Here is an 18,510-nt window from a genome sequence, read left to right as displayed (position 1 = left end):
CTTCCCCGTCAAGCCCTGTAGCAGAGTTGTAGCTTTGGAAAGGAAAGTATAGTTATCTGTTCAATTTGGGCATATGCGGTTTTTACCGGATCTTGATTTTTTGACCCCTAAGGAACCCAAAAAACCGAAGGAAATATTCCGGATGTTCGAATATACGTGTGTATGTTCGGTGTCGTCCTCTAAATCACCTTATATCTCCAGAATTACTGGACTGATTTGACCAAATTTAGTCTGCGATTTCTATATGTGGGCATTGATGCAATTAAATTTTCAATTATAGGGTCAAGGTGCTGAAGCTGACAACAAGGTAACCCCCTCAGTATCTCTAGATTTTGCCTAATTAAGGTTATTTTTCCTAGGCACATTTGTTAACAATAATAAAATAATATTTACAAAAAAAAATTTGCGAAATCGCACCCCACCCAAAAATTATATAAATACACTACCCGTTAAGTGAATAGTGTTCCCTCTCACCACAAGGAGAGCTAATGTAGCACTGACGTACAGCTGTTCCAGTAGACTGCTGTGTTTTGACGTGATAGGTGAGTGGTGGAATTAAATAAATAATATTTAGCGTAAAAAAGTATTTAAAGTTTCCGCTAGTACCGCTACAGTCGCGTGAATGAAATACTAGATGCGCGTGCGTTTTAGTTAGAATCATTGAATTAAATTTTTAAAAAAATAAATAAATGATAAATATTTTAAATTAAGTTGCGTGTGAATGTTTGTGTAAGCCGTGCATTAGAAAAAAAGCCGCGTAACGGGAAAGTCCTACAGCTGTGTTAGCTTTTTAGTAGTATAATACCTAAATTTTAAAATATTAAGTATAACTAAGAAATTATACAATTTCGAAATCTTTGTTTCATCAAATTCATGTTTTGTTATATATTGTTAAATGTGAAGAAATTAATACATAGTAAAAAAAAATATTTGAGTTTGAAAGCTATTTAATATCTTTTAACTTTGACTTACATTAATTGATTACAAAAAATGAATGAGTACCTTCAACAGTTTTTCCGAAGCATTTAATGGGAGCAACTTTTCTTCGCGCGGTACATATCCAATTGAGAGGAAAGTTCGTCTCATACTCTAACCAGCATCTCTGAGTAACGGAAGCGACAGCTGCTTCAATCCTGTGCCTAAAGTAGGATACGTAGCGGAAACGCGTACACAGATCCTTCATAAAACTCCAAAGAAAAAATTAGCATGAAATCAGATCGAGTGACCTGGAGGCCACCGAAAACTAGCTCTTTCTTTAAGTCCTTGTTAATCAATGAAGGATGGAGAAAACGTTATTTAATAGATAGTACACAAAGCTGGGCCATTGGAAAGGCGCACTATCTTATTGGCAAATAAAATTCTCTACTTGATCTTGCAGAAGAGGCTGATCCGTGTACACAGGATTTCTAGGTAAGCAACTACGGATATTATGTTTGTTAACTTTGCCACTCAGGTGAAATGTTGACTCACCACTAAACACAATACGATCAAGAAAGTTGTCATTTTTATTCCACAACATTACGATGGCAAAGTCGGCAGGCAGAATGTAGTTGCTAGATTTTAAAACTTTTTTTTCTTATTTATTTTTTTTTCCCCCTTCTCTCTCCAACCGGATATACAATTAAGTATACTCAGTTAGGGAGAGTGTCCATATACTCTAAGGAGGTGTCCCCCACCCACCGGTTGTACGCCCGGCACGGGAGGTTAGCCTCCCCGGTCTCGGATATTTTTTTTTTCTTTTTCAGTGCCTGCCTCTAATTCCCCGTTTCGAAGGCGAGGTTCGGCGATGCCGTCCCCCATCCTTCCACGGGGAACCGGGACTCGGTCATGATGCCTGCCTCTAACCGACGATGCCGGCCCCAGAAACTCCGAAGAGCCGCAGTGCCAACACCGCAGGCCGGGACTCGGTCTTTTCTTTTTTTTTCCCCACCCACAGTATCCCCAGGAGTTCCATCCCCATCACAGGAACCCGCACACCCCAGGTGTGCGGGTTCAACTGCGGGTAGCAACTCCGCCAGAACACACAACGCCCCATATGAAATTGTTCGATACCCTGCTACTGTTCTTATTAGTGCTAGACGGTGTATACTCCTCAGTTTTCGTATGTTCCTCTGTACGTTTATTGCCTCTCCCCATATTGGGGCAGCGTACACCATCGATGACATTACCGCAGAAGTTATCAACCTCCTGACCGACGTTTTGGGTGCGTTATTGTTATTGAACAATCCCCTCAGTGCTCTGGTGGTGGAAGCAATCCTTTTGCATATCATTTCTACATGTGCACTAAACCTGAGGTTCTTGACCAACACAACCTCCAAGTATTTCATGTTATTAACTTCTTACATTCGCTCCCCTCTTATTTCCCCATTTATATTCCTAATTCTTCTCCGGCCCGAGAACACAATGCATTGGGATTTTGCCGTAGATATCTGCAGCTGATTGTCCCTTTACCATTCATCAATCTGGATCAAGGGTCTATTGGCTTTATTCTCTAGATTGTTTATATCCCCGTCTTCTACCAAGATTGCCACGTCGTCTGCATACCCGACGATAGTCATACCCTCTGGATAGTGTAACCTAAAGACTAGGTCGTAAAAAATGTTCCAAAGCAGGGGGCCGAGCACGGAACCCTGTGGAACACCCCCGATCATCAGATAGTAAACCAAGCCTTCAACTGTATTGACTTCGATATACCTCTCGTGCGGGTATTGACTGAGTTGATTAATTATTTAGCTAGAAATATCCATTCTCATCAATACTTCAACTATAGCAGACCATGGCACCGACCCAAAAGCATTTTTGACTGTATCATTAGGGGTAGTCGTCTTGTTCTCCACTGCCCCTGCTGACTGATTTTGCCCAGTTTGTTACTCTGCTTAGTGCATCAATTGTGGAAAAACCTTTTCTAAATCCATATTGGTCTGGATGTAAACAGTTTTTCGCATCGAGTTCTTCCTGGAGTCTGGTGGCTATCATACGTTCGACTGCTATGCCCATATTATTGATTAAGCTAATGGGCCGGAAGCTTTCCTGTCCGTTATTCACCCTGGCTTAGGTAAAAACACTGTCCTTGCAGTCTTCCAACATTTTGGGAACGTACGATGCTGTAGTCCATGATTAGCTACGTCCACAACTTCCGATGGTACGACCTCTGCCAGCCTCTTGATAACCGCCGCCAGTATTCCATCTGGTCCCGGACTCTTTTTGTCTTTAGTTCCTTTATTGCATTCATGACTTCTAATTGGGTGAATCTGGTCCTTTCGCAGATGATTGTCTGATGGTTTCCCTCTCTTGTCTCGGAAACAGGACTCTCATTTGTTGTGTAGCCTTTTCGATATTAAGGACTGGTACATGTCTACCTAACCGTTTTGTTATGATCTGGAATTACTTCCCTCAGGGGTCAGCATCCAGCTCTGCACACAACTCTAACAATTTGTTGCGTTTAGATATTTTGATCATGTAGTTGAGATTTTTTCCTGGCTGTCCTGTATCGTTCTAACGCGAGATTACTTTCCTCTGTCGTTCCTGTGCGCGCCCGTATCTTTGGGCTCTTATTTTACTATTTTGCATCAAAGTACGTTGTTCTGCAATCTCGTTAGTCCACCAGTATACCGGGTGGTATCTAGTTGTATTCTGGGGGATTCTAGATATTCCATCGACAATTATTCCCTGAAATATATCAGGATCCATAAGTGTACTTGTCATCATCTTATTAGCTGATCTCCTTATTACCAGTTGTATTTGATGATCTGTTAGTCTAGGGCTTATGCGTGATTGTAATGATCTAGTGTGTTGATCTCTGACGATGATTTAGAGACTGCTTTATGGTCACTTCCACTTTCATCGTTGATTACTGAACATTCAAATGTGTTTGGATGAATTCTTCCATCGATTATCACCAAGTCTATAATGGATTCGTGTCCTCTGGCACTGTAAGTGGGCGTTCCGTCATTTGTACATACAAAGCTCGTGGTCTCTAAGAATTTCTCAGGGATTCTACCTCTTGCGTTAGAGGATTCTGAGCCTGCTAACATGGTTTTGCTATTAAAAACCCCTAGGATTAGCACTCGCTTACGTGACGACCCGTTGTAAACAGAACGTTCTATCTTAGAAATCCTCTATTGTGATGTTTGGGCTAATATATACCCCGTCTATCATCAATTCGGCCAGCTCAACAGCTATAATGCCCTCATCGCGTGAATGAAAATTATAATCTTTGTTACCAATTGTTCTCCTAAACGCCACGTCTCCATTTCTATCTGGAACCCATTGTTTCCTGGCTACTGAGAGTCTATTTGGCTCAGTTTTACTACTATGGTCTTACTATCATTACCTGGCGGTGTACCCCCTCTTGCGGACGTCGATCATGATCTGGCTTTCATTTGTTCTCCCAGGTTAGATAGAACCATTCTGGGAAGAGTTTTCCCTTTTCTCATTAAATTAATAACAATTTTTTTAATTAACGTGGCTGCCGGACCGGAAAGGATTACTAATACTGAGGATTCCAGTTTAGCAACCGTTCTTCTAAGCTCCTTGATAACATAAGCCGCCATGGTCCTATCGCCTTTAGTAGAGTCGTACAACACTGTAAACCTTGTGCCTGTTGTGGTGATTCTGTCCTCTTCTAATATCGGTAAAAATATATCTAATATCGGTAAAATATAAGTAAAATGTATCTATCCGAATCTATGGTTGGAAAAATTTTTGTAGGGGGGTTTGGGGGGGAGCAAAAGATGAGAAAAGTTCTGTTTCGGATATCCGTTGGAATTTTGGAAATATTGTATCTGGTATTGGAGATATAAAGGAAAAAGGAAATGCACTTATAATTGTGGGTCTATAACTTAGAATAATTCTGTCATAAATTTATTGAAATAAAAACTAAGTCCTTGTTTACAGTTAATAATTATTATGTCATCGGCAAGCTTTTGCCTGTCGGTCGACTTAAAGTGGCTAGCGTCACTAGTAATTATCTTTGCTAGTGGCGCTGTAAAACAATTTCGAAGAGTCTTAATCTAGTTCATCTTAACCAGATTAAGTCCCTCTGATTAAAGTCCTGATTAAGTCCAGATTTAAGTCTGATTAAGTCCAAATTTAAGTCTGATTAAGTCCAGATTAAGTCAGATTAAACTGATCTCTTAATCTGGAATTTTTTTGTCTATTCTAGTCTTAAATCAACATGTATACTCTCATCTACGAGATATTATAACAAATTAAAACCCTTATATGTTTTCCTGTCACCCGGTGAATTGTTTTTATAATATTGTAAAATTTAGGAGGTTTTAAGAGAAATGAAAAACATAGTATAATCCAAAAATTTTAATTATATGTAACAAATATTTTTCAATTCTTTATTTCGCCAACTGTTTAATTTGTTTTTTCCAAAATATATTTCATAAAATGTATATTAAAGTAATTTTACTCGAGTAATTAAACTCGTATTAAGTAAGTAGAGAATTTTAATTTTGTAATTATTTGTAATATCGGTTGGTGGTAAGGTGGTAATATCAGCTTTACACTAAATAATATTATTTTTATTTGGAGTGCCTCTTCTTAATTTTCTAACTTTATTTGTATTTCTTATAATATTTATTCTTATTTAAACTTTTTTTTCATATGATATTGTTTATAAATTCAATTAAACTAAATTTTTGATGAAAGTAACAACATACAAAGGTTACTATTATTTCATTCCTGATTTAAAACAATAAATGAAGTAGTCGTTGTTAATTATAAACTAATAAAGAAAATCTCAATCAATGCAACTGGTGCGCCCCACACCAGTTCTCGACAACGCGTAAAGGCCCGTCAATCACTTTCATCACAAAAGCCGACTGCATCGGTATTTCGGGACCGTAAAAGTGTGTTATGGAAAGAAGCACGACAATTAACGGTGAATTTTACTGTGAGACTTTGAAAAAATTGAAAAGTTCAAAACAAACGACGCGGCATGCTGAGAGCTGGGATAGTTATACTTCGCGACAACGCTTATCCGCATATTACAGTATGCACTCAACGTCAAATCGACAGTTTAAAATGGAATTTGTTTAACCATCCTCCACACAGTTCTGATTTAACTTCCAAAGATTATCAACGTTTTCCGAAAATTAAGAAATGGTTAGTGACTCAGCGTTTTGAAAATGACGAGTTGAAAAACGGTGTTACTATTTAGTTTAATTCTCAGACGGCTGAGAATTAAAACTTGTTTATAGATAAGATAAATTTGGACGACAATTATGTGGAAAGTAGCTATAAGATGTGTGCAATAGATTGATTTTTATTTCAATAACGAGTCGGAAGTAGCTTTCTGAATAGCCTCTTATTAAATACGTCGTTCCAAGATTTGCAATTAATCAGAATAATTTTTATTAATTAAGATTTGCTCTCATTAAGTACATATATTGTACTTGTCAAATAAAAGTACGGTCTGGTATTTAAACTTGTTTGTATTTCATTAATATTTCGCTGCAATTGCAGGAAGTAAAAAGTTCTTCGGATTTACGGTCAATACTTCTAATACCATATTATTAAAACAAGTAACAATTGCAGTATTACTTTCAGTTTAAATAAAAATCTCACAACTCACAACAGCAATTCGTAATAAAGTAAATAAAAAGACTACTAGTAAATAAAAGAGTAACTAGTATGAATGGTAAATAAAAAGACTAATTATATATATAGAATTAAAAATAATAAGACACAAATACAATAAACAATTTTGAGGAAGACCTTTTTTTAGATATAATGGAATAAAGTAAGAAGTTAAAACTTTTTTAAAACATCATTCTACAATATACGTAAAACCCATATCAGTTGTTATATAAAACTGTTTGATACATAACATCATATCAAAATTATGTAACCCATCTATCATGTATTTCAATTTTCTACCTCCTACAGTTTGTACTTCTACTCTTGACTCAGTCATCTTCATTCAAATTTTTGTTATTTTTCCTTACAGTAAATTTACTTTCATGTTAAAAATTAATAATATTCTTTTTAATATTATTAAATTACAATCAAGTTTTTTTTTAAATTTAATAAAAAAAACTAAAATTAATAAAATAATTAATAAATTTATTTATACTAATTAATAAAAAGAATAAAATATGATGAATAGTTATTGAAAAGATATAAATAAGGAAAGCGCAAAACTATTAATTTATAATAAAAATATAAAATGATTTGTCATTTTTATTCAAAAACAATTTCTTTTATAGTCGTTCAGGTATTTATCATTATTTTTTTAATATATCTAAAAAAAAATATAAATACAACAAGTTAAAAGTAAAAACAATTGCATACAATAAAAAAATTCTGACAATTCTTTCCTGACATTGTTTATTATTATAAAGTGGAAAAAGATTATATATGAAAAAGTTACATAAAATTTCATTTTTGTGGTGGGGGTAATTAATAGTAAATTTTAATTGTATGTAAAATTATCATTATTTGTTTAAATAAATCAAAAATAAGTTTGAAAACACAAAAACCTATTTTTTCTGTTCCCCCAAGACCAAAATCAACCAAGAAAAGAAAAATCTTCCAAGAAATGTTTTTTATTTTTTAACGTTTGCTATGTTTACCAGACAAAAAAAATTCCACTAAAAAATGTAATATTATTTTAATAGTTTAATCCAATTAAAAGTTTATTATATAAACCCAAAAGAGTTTTGAGAAATAAAAAAAAATTCTATTTTACACTTTGATTAGCTCTCCTACCCCAAATATATCCCCTGAACTATTTCTGTTTTTGGATTGGTTGCAAAATCACTCTGCTTAGGGAGACAAAATAATCGGTTACAAAATATGCAATAAATAAAAAGATACCTTTTTAGATTTTTGGGGAAGGAGAATTTTAGGGAATTTTTTTTAAATGTTAAGAATGCACGCATGTACTGCGTTGAAAATTAAGTGGAGTAATATTTGCAAAATTTTAAGAAAATTGATTATTAATATAAAATAATATCTATATTAATAACATAATAAATCTCCGAGACCACCGTTAGGTATTACTTCAGAGGATGAGATGAATGACAATTTTTGTAGCGTGTGAAAATGCCATGCCTGACCGGGATTCGAACACGAGACCTCCAAATTCTGATCAGGCGACCACTTCTTCTCTTTTCATTTTTATTGTTTTCTTAACATTTAATTCAATTACATATTCTCTCATAATTTTTTGTAATTTTGAAATCATATGTTAAAATTCACTCGCTAACTACTAATTACTATATAAAAAAAATAATTACCCTCAAAAATTAAATTGTAATTAAAGCATTTTATTTTAATACTAGCTGCCCTGCCACACTTCGCTATGGCACAGCGAAGTTTCTGCGACGTTTATCAATTGATCGTTTCTTCGATGGAGAACAATATCTCTAGGCTGGAACTGATCTCCGACTATGACAATTGCTACTTCGTCTATAGTTGGAGCATTATATCTCCGGACATGTTCTCCAGCGGGCGTTTTGTCTGCGTGAATGACAATCTTGTCGGTATCTGATGGCATCATATCAATTGCCGTTTTGAATAAACGCACCAAATTGTTCCTTTCGTGAAGGAGCTTCTGTAGCTGCGAAATAATGTATCTTCTTACGGAGGTATGTATTCCACAACGTGCATCGACTTCATCTCTACATCACCAATGAAGTACTTTTGAAGGAATTTATGGTCACTATTTGGGAACGGGAGCAAGGAGCCAGCTTTGTGATATATTTGCCTTTTGATTTTAAAAGTTGGCATGAAGTGAGTCGTCACGATTTCCACACCAAATGACGTCATTTGGAAGCAAGAGTTATATTTCGTGATGTTCGATAAGAAATGCTTCGATTCAGCGGTAGATCCAGCAAGTAGAGTTTTCAATGGCTTTGGTGGTGCGTCAAGTTGAGGCAATTTGACTTTTCCGCCAGCGCACATCCCTTTCGTTTCATTATTAAACTTTAGAGCCTGACAGTAGGTACAGACATGACTCATCTGGGCAATGATAACATGCCGACTTGAACTATAATCAACAGTTTATTGTACCGAAACGCAAGACGACTGTATTGCAGATTCAGATCAGCTGTTCTTTGGGTTCGTGTTTCAGCTATCCTCACCCTGTAGCGTTCATTCCGTTGAGAACGAACCAAATCTGTTACTGCAGAACGTGACTGACGTGCTCGCAATCGTGCATCCTCAAGCCTGGCTGCTCGTCTTTTTGCTGGTTCTACGTTACGTATCTGGATGGTGCTTAGTCTGTTCCTCTCTCGTACGGATGCCCGCTCTTCCTCAGTCATATTCGAAAGCCGTCTTCTTAATCCTTCTGTGTGACGAGTGCGACGGCCCAAATTCTATTTTCTGCAAGCCCTTATTTCGGTTTTTATCGGAATAGAAGGAAGGGATAAGATTATAACCTCTTATGGCTCTCACAGCTCTATTTTGAAAACCATGACAGAAAGGACAAAAAGTTTAATAATGAAAAATTTTCATTTTGAAAAGGCCAAAAAATGTATTTAAACTTTTGTCACCTATCTCTCATGGTTCTCATAGCTGCAGCACGACAACAATGAGACGCAGGACAGACAGTATTGAAAAGTGGCAAAAAATTAATAATATTAACTAAATACATGAATTTAAATAAATAAGTAAAATATTAGTTAAATGAAATAGTTAAATAATAATTATAAAAAATTAATATTTTTTCTGACCATCTCTCATATAAACCATAACCTCTACTTACGATTTGGTGAAAGGCGCAGCTCAATCACGACACGATCACACAAAAGTACCTCGATTAAAGTGAATATTTTATTCAGACAAAAGTGAATATTTAATCTAACAAAGGATTTTTTGGTCATTATGTAGGGATATTATTTTCTGTGTATTTGGTTATTTCTACTTTTTTTGTTTGTATAGTTTTAAGTCTATCTGGGCTATAAGATGTTTTAGCTATAGAATACAGATGTTTTAGCTGTTAAATATAATTCAAAGAAATTTGTTACTTAATCAGTTGTTTAGATACTTAATCAGATTTTGTTTACATTGGCAACGGCCATACGGGCTCTTTGTGATTGGTCGTTGTGTTTGACAGCGGCCATCTTGCATTGATCTGATTGGTTTTACTTTGTTTACATTTCCATCTGATTTATTAGCCTCTTAATTATTAAAAAACTGTACAAATTAAAAATAGATAGATAGATTTATTAAAAATAGATGAAAACAATCTTTGATGCGGGTTATATATCGTGATAAATTTTTTTTTATCGTGTTTTTAAAAAAAATAAAATACAGATGTTTTAGCTGTTATATACTTATAATATAATATACTTCAAAGAAATTTGGTCGTTGTGTTTGACAGCGGCCATATTGCATTGATCTGATTGGTTTTCCTTTGTTTACATTTCCAAATTAAAAATGTACAAATTAAAAATAGATAGATAGATTTATTAAAAATAGATGAAAACAATCTTTGATGCGGGTTATATATCGTGCTAAAATTTGAGCTCAATCGGTGCAGAACATTTTGAGTTTTTAAAGCCGTACACAAACGAACTTAACATTTTTATATATATAGATTATCAGTAATTCCCGTTTTGTAAGAAAAATTGATTTTTTAAATTATTTATTTAGATTGCCTCATAACAGGCTACGAGAAGGAATACTTGTAAACAAATAGTATTGACAGTTCTGAGACAAAAAATTTTGGAAACAACGATGTTATAAATTTTAACTGGCTTTTAACTAAAATATTGACCAAAATAGAAATATGGTAATATCTAAATGGTAATAAAGTAAAATGTTTTTTTTTTGTTTCTAAAGAATTGGTGTATGGTTTATTAGTATATATATTTTATTACGTGTAAGTTAATATTGCCATTAATAATTACAAAATAATTAATTCATCTGACAACTAAAAGTACTTAGTTAACGGAATAATATACGGTCAAAGTAAATGAGATGTTGCCAGCATATTCACTACTTACCCAAACACATTAAGAAACTAGCATTTAAGAGTTCCATTTAATATGCTCCTGTCAAGTGTCATCCCTTCAGTAGCATCTTCATAGTAATCATTGAATGAGCTCGTAACAGATGAAAAGTTAAGTTTGTGATATGAATTAGAAGAAAAAACAATTTTATATACAAGCATATATACGTTATGTAATTTTATAATACAGTACACACAGGAATTTGTACAAAACTAGTATTGTGTTTCATTTATATATATAATGTAGATAAAAATTTCAGATATACATTTTCAAAAAAAAAAAATTATTAAATTGAAAGATTCTCTACGTCCACTAAAATTCATTCTTCAATAGGGTAAAAATAGTAACGAAGTTTTAATTTTCCAAATTTCTTTTTCTCAAAAATTATTTTACTTCCTTGTACGAACTAAAGGAAGTATTGTAATCACGAAAAATTTCCGTTTACAGATTTCATTAGAAATATCCATTTTGACCATCCTTGAATCCATTTTGACTTGTTTTGGCGTGACGTACGTACGTACGTATATACGTGTTTACCTCGCATATATAATAATAGTTATATAGTAATATTATAATATAGTATAGTTATATTATAATAGTTTTAAATATCTGCTTAATGTTGGAGCAAGAGAATAAATAAGCACCCTCAATAAATGTTTGGAGAACCAAATGAAATTTAAAAATATCACCACGAAAATAAAAAGACTTTACTAGCTTCATTTTTCCTGGAGGTGTTTTGCTAATGGTTTTTTTAAATGAAAAACTCCTTTTTATATAAAACGGATCGAACTGTAACTGTTAATTTCAGAAAATCTTTGCTAAAAAAAATGTACAATCATTTGAAAATTTTAATGATTTTTTTTTTTATTCTGTTGTGTGAAAAATAATTTGCTATAGTGGATTTAAAATATAAATGTGTAAAAAAATTGCAGAATTGCTTTAAAATTGAAACATGAGCTTTAGAAAGTAATTTTGGTTGGCATAATTGGAAAACGGAATATCCCGTACACATGTTAACATGTATTCTTTTTACAAAAACCTATTTTATAAAAGTTTTGATATCTAAAGTATTGCGAATCTTTGCACATTCCATTCTATTCTACCAAAACTCTTTAAACTAGCAGTAACTCTACACACAAAAGACCGAACAATTTTTTACGGTCTAATCATTTGCATTAAACGTAAGTTATGTAACTTATTTCGGGTTGTTAATGTTAAATATCATTCACCATAAAATGAAGTATAATAATTATATGAAAATATGGACTTACTTCTGCTGTCGATGAAATTTCGAATATATCCTACTTAAAAGCTAAATTATTTATTGCAGTTGAAATTATTCGTCGGAAATATCTTTCATCTACGAGTTACGTCCCTCGTAATTTACACAGTACCAATAAAATTTTCGTTATTCATCACTGAATAATTATAATAAACATTATCTTTGGACTAAATAATTAGTTATTTAAAAATTTATAGGCAGCATAACAATCGGCCAATTTAATATTTAAGGTTAATTAAAAGAGATTAGCAGTTGAATCAAGCGCTAGGTTATGTTTTCTGACATCGTACGAAGTTTAATACAGTGGCCTATCCAAACGTGGAATCGTTAGTTACAGCTTATAACTAGTGTCATATTAATGCATGACCCTATTTATAAGGTGTTTTTGTGTGTGAGGGTTAAGAATTAAATTCAAGTAAATTTTTAGTAATATGGAAACTTTGCTTAAAAAAGTTATTCTGTAAATAATATATATCGTACATTTTCCGAAATCCGGAGTTGAAGCTTCATTCTTAAGTGAATTTAATCTCAATCTTAACTTAATTTCACTGAAACAGATTGTTTAGTTCGAAAATAATGTGTCTTACACTTGTAAACTGCTGAATTACGACATTTGAGATGATGGCACTCTGTAACTTAAGAGCGACATAACGCGAGTGAAACGCGTTTTCGACGAATAATTTCATTTCAAATGAAAAAAATTTGATGAAGATCAAAATCAGAAATAATTCCATAAAATTATATAATTATCGAAACATACTGGTTTGCAAAGAAATTTATTTATTTATACATTAGATTTTAAGTGATACTTCAAATTATTTGATAAAACAGCTAATAAGGGCAATATTGGTTTTCGGTAGCGAATTCTCTATTAATTTTTCTATATGTTTCTAAAAAAGTTGAGTTAAATCAGAAAAGAAACCTCAATTCTAAAATAGAATTTCAACTCCAAATATTTCCAGCATAAATATAATAATATTGTTTTATTAATCCTGATAAAGAATTAATTAAAACTTATCAGGGTTTAAGGGAGTTAGTTATAAAATTAATAAATTCAAAAAATAGAATTAGAACAATTCTTTAATAACTGTTTTAATTTTCACTACAACTACAGTAATATGAATAAATTAATTTTTTAAATAAATAAGTGTAACTAATATCAGCTAATACGAAGCTTATTAATTATAGATTTTATAGTGATCAAGTACGAAAGAAAAATACTCTAACCGAAAGGAAACTTTAATTTACTTTTTAATTCACTTGAAGAATCTAAATTATTCATTACATTACTTTGCTTCGTATAGAAAAAGTTTGATTGGATCCAATGGTCTTCGATCAAATACAGAAGTTGTGTCAGTTAAATGCTGGCGCCCGTCTTTCGTATACTTCACATTAGTAGTTCATGGTTTTATTTTCATTCACCCAGTAGGCCGGGACTGGGTCTTTTATATGCCTACCTCTAACCGTACCACCCCTCACCCACCCTTCACTAGGGACTGATCCAGCCGGGTCTCGAAATGTAATTTTATTAAATGTACTGTTAATTAATATAGTACTTAAAACTTACAGTAATAGTCAAAATAATTAAATACATATCAATTGAAATTATAGTTTAATATAAAATATAATTTTTCATAATAAAATTACCAAAATTATTATTTTTTTTAAATTACTGTATATATAACAATTATCTATTACTCGTAGATGGTTAAAATCGACGTCAAATAAAATTTCTTGGAAAGGATTAGTGCTTGTTTTCAAAAATGAACCTCTTAGAAATAACAATACTTTCTTCTACTTTCAAAATAATATAACTAGCCTTGTGATGCTGTTATAAAGGTAAGAATTACACAAGAAATTATTGTTAAAAAATGATTAAACTGCACTGCCTGCTCACAAGTAGACCGATCAAAATAACTCATTTAGAGGGAAAAAAATTGTCACCTGGACTTTTATAAATGGAAATGGTAAATAGGCTTATAATAAACGTAAAAAAAATAAATACGTGAGCGGGGGTAGTGGTGGATTGAAAAGGGGTGAAAAGTGTTATTATTGCAATTTCCGGCGAAAGTTGACATCAAAAAAATTTGTGGTTATTTAAGACACAGAAAGGTATACTTTCCCCAATTTTCGTCAAAATTAAAATAGTTTTGCAGAAATGAAAAATGAAAAAGATGATTTTTCGCATTTTTCTCAATGTAGACTTTTGAATGATCTACAACTTTTATATTGGAAAATTATTTTTTCAATCACCAATCCCCCGACCCATAAATCTCCCCTCCACCACCACCGGTCCGCATTTACTTTTTTTTTTACGTTTATTATAAGCCCCTTTACTATTTCCACTTATAAAAGTCCAGGTAACAATTTTTTTTTTGTCTAGTTTAATTTGGTTGGACAACCAGTTTTATATTGCTTTCTATAATGAATCATATATATTGTTATATACGCAATATGAAAAGCCAACCAAAATAAATTTGAATGCATTTAGCATTGCAAGTGAAGACAATATTATTTTATAAAATAAAATATGGTTATCGAAAAATTATTTCCTTTTAAAGAGTAAGATAAATATTAAGAAATAAATTACTTTTGAGGAATTGTATTTATTAATTTCAAACCTCTCAGATAAGATTTCTGTTACTAATTTTTCCAAGTATATACTTAAGTAGCCGTCTTCCGTGGTGCGTGTGTAGTGATTCGCCTTTCCTCTAGAGGTCCCGGGTTTGAATCCCGGTCAGGCATAGCATTTTCACACACGCTATAAACCATTCATCACACCTCTGAAGTAATACCTAACGGTGGTTCCAGAGATTAAACAAACAAAAAAATAAATTTGTTTAAATAAAAATGATGTAGTTAAAAGTTTTAAAATAAGATGTAGCAATAGTGTAAAATAAATATTGTACATTTTTCCATTTATACTGGGTGTCTGAAAAATAATTCCGCAATTTTAAATTAAATCTACTTTATTCACTCAGAATTAAAAATGTATGTGGTTTGTTATACGAAATTATAAAGTCTAAAGTTTCTTTACCTCTTTATGCAATACAATATTGTATTGCGTAAATGTACGTATGTACATTGAGTTACATAAACGGGGTACCCCGTAATGTACAGCCAACATATCTACACATCATATTTAAAGCCAACATATCGACTTGCCATTCAGACGTCAAACCAATAATCCACCTCATTCCACATTCTGGTGAGCATGTCTGCAGGAATCGCATTCACGGCTGCTGTTATTTTTTGGCGCAGGTGGTCAAGTGACTGGATTTTTTTCGTAGTATACGATGTTTTTTATGTTGTACCAAAAGAATAAATCCATCGGCGTTAAATCGAGACTTTATGGTTGCCAAGCAATGGGAAAGTTTTACCTATACAGCCTTCTGAAAACCTGTGTTGAGCGCAGTCCGCATAACTTCTATGAAGTAAATGTTCTCTATTCTGTCAGGAAATTAGGTCCTCCATATTTATCATATACAGAAAACACGTAGTTCTTTTACATGTCCAGATATAGTTCGTTCAAGGAAAAAAATGGCCCAAAAATTCAATTATACTTGATACTACACCAGACATTCACTTTTGGACAGTTGCGGATGAATTCCACCGATTTCTGCTGATTTTCTAAGCCCATACTTGACAATTACTCTGAACATGAAATGTTATTTTATCAGAAAATAAAATGGCTGCATGTAGTTTTAATCAGTACAAATGAGGTTAAAATGGCTATTAGATATCATTAAGTTTAATTTCATGGAGCACGAAGTTTAATATTTGTTAACATCATAGTTACTGCTTCTAGGAAATTTTAGTTGACAATTAACACTTTGAACTATTTTGAAGTGTTCATTGTTTTGGTTTTCGTCGAAAAGACAGTCAATTTTCTTCTAAGGATGAATTAGTTATAAATTCTCCATAGAAGGTTTTGAAATATGTATCCAGGAATATGGAAGTGGAAATTTTTTAGCGTATAAAAAATGTCATGCTGCTTGGTATTTGGATCATTCCTCCTCTTCGGGATTTGATAAATTAAATAATAGTTTTCAATTGACAAAATATTAGATATTTTATTAGTGACTCACTAGATGAAGCAGGACATATAGGAAAAAACAAAGAGTTACCAAAGAGAGTATATATCTTAATACAATAGTTAAATTCGGTTTCTGCTGATCGTAAATTGTAAATTAGATTTATCTCCGTGTCACCGTGAGAGCTGAAAAAAATTCGACGTTTATCACAATATTTCGGGGAAAATTCTGGTTACCCACAATGTGTTTCACATATTACTAATTATTATATTAAATTCTTTCTAACAAGGAGTCAGAGAAAACATTTAATCGTAAAAGAAATATTTCATTAAAATAATAATAAATGTATCCGTGTTGTTAATTTTGTTTTTAAGTTGTTAATATTTTTTTTAGTTTTCAATTTATAATTTGCTTGAATTTTCCAAAAATATAAATTTCTTTTCCTTAAATTTTATTAAATTTACTGATATGAACTGTTTTAATATTAAAAATTTTATGTTTCTTTTAGGCGAAAATAAAAGTATTAAAACTAGGTATTAAAACTAACTTTACCAGTTAGTACACTTATCTTTAACTTTTAATGAACAGTTACAAATGAACTACCCAAGAAGTGATAAATTAAATAACACTGTTCAAAATACAGACGTATGTTATGTCAGTAATGTAAAAAAAAGTTTCCCACTTTTTAATCTTGATATTTTTATCAACAAAGAATAATATTATAACAAACGATAAAAAGTGAAATTAGGTAAATACGTAAATTATTAGAGTTTCCGCTTCGGCGACGAAGTCAATGCGTGCGTCTTCATCTAAAATATATTTAAAAAAATAAATTTATTTATTTCACATGCCAGTGCTACCATTCCCCTTCATGGCTTCGTCCGCGTTATTTGGTTATGTGCATTTCCCGTCGCGGTCAAGGGATATTTAGCAGATCAGGGCTCGCTCCGCTCACCCTTCCATAAAAATCATTCAGCTCATCCTCTGAAGCAATACCTAACGGTGATCCCGGAGGTTAAAAAGTAAAGAATGCGGGTTTCAAAATAGTCTGTCAGCATCTTAATAATGTTAGATATAACTAGTTACCCGTCCTTCGTACGGATTAAAGTGCTTTTAGCCCGGTTTTTAGAGTTATCCAAAAAACACCACTAGGAAGTGACCGTACTTCGTTTCTCATTTTTTTAAATTACTTTTATTTTAGGTTTTTTAGTCAACTAACCAAACGTTAGCCGGTTGCGTTGTACATACAGTAACAGTGACTGTGTTGGTTGAGCCACCTTCGCACCACATACACCTTCACACCTCTTAAAAATTGAAATTCCAAATTTCAGATAGATATTTATTTGAAGAATATTATCAAGCTCACATCTATTGAATATCTCGTTTAGTATAGTCGAAAACGGGGAAAATTTGCAAGTACATTTCAGATTTATTGTCTTCCTTCGTACCTTTTAAGGTTGAATTTCTAAAAATCTACAAATTGATTTTTATATATTTACATGAAAATTACACACACCAAAGATCAAGCTGATATCTTAATTTTTTACCGACAAATGGAAAAAAAAAATTAAATTAATTGTTACTCCACTTTAACCCTTTAAAATCAGAATTTCAAAAAATCCTTTCTTTGAGTGCGTTTACTAAAAGAATATTTATAAATTTTCATCAATTTATCTACAGTAGTTTTTGCTAAGCGTTGATGAATAATCAATCACGAAATTTTCTTTTATATATATGTAATACTAAATGTTCATTGATAAAATATTGCACAATTATCATCATTAGATGTACATAATTACAAATTTACAGTGTTCGAAATTTTTATCCGCCATCTTGGATCCACATATTGAATCAAAATTTTTTTTTAAATACGAAAATGGACATGGGATGCATGATTTTGATCTACCTTCTTGGAGAAAAACGATAGATAAAACTATTACTCGATAAATACCTTCGTTTCAACTTGTAAACAATTCAAATTTCAAAAACGAAAAAATCGTGGTAGTAATTAAACTAGGTATAACGCCCCGTATTTCGTATTGCCTTCAGAATTACATTCAATAACAAAATTTAAACAGTTAATCTTGGAATTAATGTTCCAAACACTAATATTAACAGTTTTTACAATAATAAATAATAATAAAAAATAACTAATAATTTACAACACTATTACAAATTGAATGATTAGGTCAACTTATATTATTAAATTTAATTAGCACAATACAAA

General features: G+C 32.3%; 1 protein-coding gene and 1 pseudogene across 1 annotated transcript in view; one reads left to right on the top strand and one right to left on the bottom strand.

Annotated features, from left to right (window-relative positions):
- Positions 1-18,510, top strand: part of LOC142320942 (zwei Ig domain protein zig-8-like) — a 761,401-nt gene that overhangs the window by 329,106 nt on the left and 413,785 nt on the right. The window lies entirely within an intron of this gene.
- On the bottom strand, positions 8,291-8,916 carry LOC142320757 (uncharacterized; annotated as a pseudogene).

This window comes from Lycorma delicatula, chromosome 3 (genome assembly GCF_047948215.1).
Source record: "Lycorma delicatula isolate Av1 chromosome 3, ASM4794821v1, whole genome shotgun sequence".
Lineage (NCBI taxonomy): Eukaryota > Metazoa > Arthropoda > Insecta > Hemiptera > Fulgoridae > Lycorma > Lycorma delicatula.
This window is presented reverse-complemented; position numbering and strand designations above follow the sequence as displayed.